The sequence below is a fragment of the Salvelinus sp. IW2-2015 genome, unplaced genomic scaffold, assembly GCF_002910315.2.
Source record: "Salvelinus sp. IW2-2015 unplaced genomic scaffold, ASM291031v2 Un_scaffold4745, whole genome shotgun sequence".
In the NCBI taxonomy this organism is placed as follows: domain Eukaryota; kingdom Metazoa; phylum Chordata; class Actinopteri; order Salmoniformes; family Salmonidae; genus Salvelinus; species Salvelinus sp. IW2-2015.
The window spans coordinates 23,902-29,573 of NW_019946014.1; positions in this window are offsets into that span (position 1 = coordinate 23,902).

Here is a 5,672-nt window from a genome sequence, read left to right on the forward strand (position 1 = left end):
AGAGAGATTTGTGGACGGTCTTGTCGTGCTGTGTCGTGTTTGTGGACGGATCTATTTCGATGTGTGTGTGTGTGTTGTGGACGGGTCTATTATGATTGTGTTTTGTCGGAGGTCTATTGATGTGTGTTGTGGATCGTCTATGATGTGTGTGGTGATGTAGTTGTGGACGGCGACCTATTTGATGTGTGCTGTGTGTGGTGTTGTGGACGGTCTATTTGATTGTGTGTGTTGGTTTAGTGGGACGTCTACTGATGTGTGTGTGTCGTTTGTGGACGTGTCTACTTACATTGTGTGTGTGCTGTGTTTTCTTGTTGGATCGTCGGTGGTGTGTGTTATGTGACCGGGTTATTTGATGTGTGTTTGTGTTTGTGACGGTCTTATTGATGTGTGTGTGTGTGGTGTTGTGTATGTGTTGGCGTGTTCTGGCGTGTTGATGTGCGGAGGTGTTATGACCATTAGAGGGGAACGATGCCATTTCTGAACACAACCCCAACGCACAATGGTGGTTAGATGATGGTGTTTAAAGGACATCGCCTCTACCGACCCAAGAAGGCCAGCCTCAACTCTATGGACCATCATGCTGCGGCTGTTTCTGCACGAGGTACATCAACGCATCCTACTTCCTTGTTTCTTGTGTTTGTGAATGTTTGAAAGGCAGAAAACACATAGAAATGCACATGGTAAAGTGTTGGTTCCCCATGTTTAAATAAATAAAAGATACCAGAAATGTTTCATAACGCCAAAAAGGCTTATTCTCTCAAATGTTGTGCACAAATTTGTTGTTACATCCTTTCAGTGAGCATCTCTCCTTTGCCAGATAATCCATCCACTGACAGGTGTGGCATTCCAGAAGCTGAGTTAACAGCCATGATCATTACATCAGGTGCACCTTGTGCTGGGGGACAGTTTTAGGGAGCATGCATTAGCATAGTGACTGCAGGAATGCCACGCCTGAGCTTTTTGCCAGAGGATTTAATTTATTTCTCTAACGCATAAGCCGCCTCGCCAATGTTGTCTAGAGAATTTGCGCAGTACGTCATCCGGCTCCACAACCGCAGATAACGTGTATCGTGTGTTGTTGGCAAGCGGTTTGCTGCTTGTTGCGATTTGCTGATTGGCTGGCAATACATTCTACGGGACAACTGAAACAATTGCCATTATATCGATGCAATTTGAATGCACAGAGAACCATGAGATGAGATCCTGAGCCCCATTGTTTGTTGCCATTCATTCGCCCCATCACCTCATGTTTTCAGCATGATATAACGCATCGGCCCATGACCACGATCTGTACAATTCCTGCAAGCTGAAAATGTCCAGTTCTTCCATGTCTGCATGACTCACCAGACATGTAGACCCGTTGAGCATGTTTGGGATGCTCTGGTCGAGCGTGTACAACGCGTGTTCCAGTTCCGCCCCATATCCAGCAACTTCTCACGCCATTGAAGAGAAGTGGGACAACATCCCAGGCCACAAATCAACAGCTGCTCAACTCTATGGGCGAATGAGATTGTGTCGCGCTGCATGAGGCAAATGGGGTCACACCAAGAACTGATGGTTTCTGATCACACCCCTCCTTTTTTTTTGGTATCTGGTGGATGAAACAGTTGCATATCTGTAATTCCCAGTCATGTGAAATCCATAGATTAGGACCTAATTTTTTATTTCAATTGACTGAACTGCAAACTGTTGTAACTCTCTCTCCACCCCTTCTCCTCTCTCTCTCTCCCCCTCCCTCTCTCCCTACTCCCTCCCCATCTAGAGAGCGGAGGAGAACCATCCGTTTTCTCAGATCTCCATCTTGCTCCTCCGACGCTCTAGAACTGTGGATGGGTCCTCCTCCGCCATGAACCACCGATCAGAATCCTCTCCTCCGCCTGAACCATCATCAGACCCTCTCCTCTGCCTGCACCCACAATTCAGTATCTTCGCCTCCCGCCTGAACACCAAATCCAAATCGCAACAAACCAGTCGGAGCTCCTCAGATCCAGTGTTGATGGAAGGACTGCTTTGCTTTAAGGTTGCAAACATTCACACCGCTCTCTGTATGATGGATCTCTCGTGATGGACGATCTACGAGGATTTTGTTAGACAGAAAGTTTTGCGTCCAAATACACTAATACTCGGTTTCAAACACTTCTCCTGTCTGACAGGAAACTGGACAGTTCTTCAACACGTGACTTGTATATGTTTTATCCCCCCCCAGCCTTCATTTGTCGGGGAATGGACTCTACAAGTGTGTCGAAAGTGTTCCACAGGGAATGGCTGGTCCAGTGTTAAGACTCCAAGCTTTGCCACGTTGTGTCAGTTGTCTGGATGTCCTTTGGTGCGTGGGCATTTTGAATACACACAGGAGAAACTGTTGGCGTGAAAACCGCGCGTTGCAGTTCTTGACACAGAACAGGTGCGGCCATGGCAACTACTACCATACGTTCAAGAGTCTTATCTTTTTGCCTTACCGGATTTAACTTTTGAATGGGCTTATAGCATCCATGTCTTCATATTCAAAACTTTATCTAATTCCGTTCATACTGTTTGATTTAACAAGTGACATCATAGCTTTTCAACCTGGTCAAGTCCTGTGATGGGAAGAGATCCTTCAGATCCGTCCATTCATTCTTCTATTATTTCACATGTCTCAATAGCGTGACTGTACTGTGGAAGACAGGTACGTTTTATATATTTATAGGTAATGTATGTTTTTATAGTATGGCGAAGTTTGAATGTAAATTACAATAAAACGATGACAATACTATTGTCCTGTAGGATTTGTATTCTTGTCATCAAGTCATAGGGAAACAATGTCAACAGACACGGTGTTCCAGATCCAGATAGATACTAGTTTTAGATAGTGTTCCAGACTCCAGAAAGGTGTTCGTGACTCCAGGACAGGTGTTTCCAGATCAACAGTTTCCGTTCGACAAGGTGGTTCCAGGACTCAGACAAGGTGTTCGGACTCCAACAAGGTCAGACTCCGAGTTTACGATAGGTTGTTCCAGATCCAAGGTGTTCCGACTCAACAAGGTGTTTCCGGACTCCGGCAAGGTGTTCCAGACTCCAGGCAAGGTGATTTCCGACTCCGGACAGGTGTTTCCAGACTCACAGGACTATTAGGGTGTCAGTTCCAGACCGTCGGTCCAGGGCAACGGTTTCGGAACCAGGACGGTTACTCCAGGCAAGGTGTTCAGACTCCAGGCAAGGTGTTCGACTCCAGGCACAGGTGTTCCGATCCAGGCAAGGTGGTTCCAGATCCAGGCAATGGTGTTCCAGGACTGCCAGGCAAGGTGTTCCAGACTCCAGAACGGTGGTTCCAGACCCCAGATAGATACCTAGTTTTAGATAGGTGTTCAGACTCAGAACAAGGTGTTCCAGACTCAGTACAAGGTGTTCAGACTCCAGACAAGGTGTTTCCAGGCTCCAGACAAGGTGGTTCAGGCTCCAAGACAAGGTGTTCCGGCTCCAGACAAGTGTTTCCAGGCTCCAGACAAGGTGTTCCAGACTCCAGACGAAGGTGTTCGCAGGACTCCGCAGACAAGGTGTCAGACTCCAGGCAAGGTGTTCCAGACTCAGGCAAGGCTGTTCAGAACTCCAGGCAAGGTGTTACAGGACTCAGGCAAGGTGTTCCAGACTCCAGGCAAGGTGTTGCCGATCCAGACAGGGTGTTCCAGACTCCAGTAGGACTACGGTATTCGGACAGCCACACTGTTCCAGATACGTCTTCAGGAAGGTATTCACTTGGACTTTTTCCACGTTGCATGTGCTGTTTAACATTGATAATCAGCATGTGTTCTCCGCACATCCAAGAATGAATTATAGTTTTTAGAATGTAAAAAATGAAAAAATCGGAAATGTCTTCAGTCAATAAGTATTCTACCCTTTGTTATGGCAAGCCTAAATAAGTTCAGGAATTAAAATGTGCTTAGTCACAAGTTGCTTAGACTAATAATAGTGCTTAACATGATTTTTGAATGACTACCTCATCTCTGTATCCCACACATACAATTATCTGTAAGGTCCCTCAGTCGAGCATGCATTTCACAGATTCAACACAAAGACCAGGGAGTTTTCCAATTCTCACAAAGAAGGGCACCTATTGGTAGATGGGTCAAAATAAAAAAGGCAGACATTGAATATCCCTTTGAGCATGGTACGACTAATTACTTTGGATGGTGTATAATACACCAGTCACTAAAAGATACAGGCCCTTCCTAACTCAGTTGGTGGAGAGGAAGGAAACCACTCAGGGATTTCACCATGAAGCCAATGATGACTTTAGAACAGTTCAGAGTTTAATGGCTGTGATGGGAGAAAATTGAGGATGGATCAACAACATTGTAGTTACTTCACAATACTAACCTAAATGACAGAGTGAAAAGAAGGAAGCCTGTACAGATAAAAAAATATCCAAAACATGCATCCTGTTGGCAATAAGGCAGTAAAGTAAACTGCAAAAAATGTGGCAAAGAAATCAACTTTATATCCTCAATAAAGCTTTATGTTGGGGCAAATCCACAACAACATCACTGAGTCACTCTTCATAATTTCAAGTATGGTGGTGGCTGCATCATGTTATGGGTATGCTTGTCTTCGGCAATATGTTTGTTAGGATAAAAAGAAACGGAATACAGCTTTAAGCACAGGCAAAATTTCCTAGAGGAAAACCTGGTTCAGTCTGCATTCGCACCAGATACTGGGAGACTCAATTTCCACCCTTTCAGCAGCACAATAACCTAAAACAAAAAGGCCAAATCTACAGACTGGAGTTGCTTACCAAGACACTAGAGGACGGTGGGACAAGGACAACGCGGCAGGCCAAACGCTCCCCTAGCCCGGACGACCCTGGGCTAATTGTGCGCCGCCTCATGGGTCTCCCAGTCACGGCCGGCTGTGACACAGCCTAGGATCGAACCCGGGTCTGTAGTGACGCCTCAAGCACTGCGACTCAGTGCCTTWGGCCACTGCTTCACTCGGGAGGCCCAAGCCAATTTAAGTCAAAACTGTAACTAGGCCACTCGGGAATATTCAGTGTCTTGGTAAGCAACTCCAGTGTAGATTTGGCCTTTTGTTTTAGGTTATTGTGCTGCTGAAAGGTGAATTGATCTCCCAGTGTCTGGTGGAATGCAGACTGAACCAGGTTTTCCTCTAGGATTTTGCCTGTGCTTAAAGCTGTATTCCGTTTATTTTTATCCTAACAAACATATTGCCGATGACAAGCATACCCATAACATGATGCAGCCACCACCATACTTGAAATTATGAAGAGTGGCACTCAGTGATGTGTTGTGTTGGATTTGCACCAGACATAACGCTTTTATTGAGGATATAAAGTTGATTTCTTTGTCACATTTTTTGTAGTATTACTTTACTGCCTTATTGCAAACAGGATGCATGTTTTGGAATATTTTTTATTCTGTACAGGCTTCCTTCTTTTCACTCTGTCATTTAGGTTAGTATTGTGAAGTAACTACAATGTTGTTGATACATCCTCAATTTTCTCCCATCACAGCCATTAAACTCTGTAACTGTTTTAAAGTCATCATTGGCTTCATGGTGAAATCCCTGAGTGGTTTCCTTCCTCTCCACCAACTGAGTTAGGAAGGACGCCTGTATCTTTGTAGTGACTGGGTTTATTAATACACCATCCAATGTGTAATTAATACCATTCTCAAAGG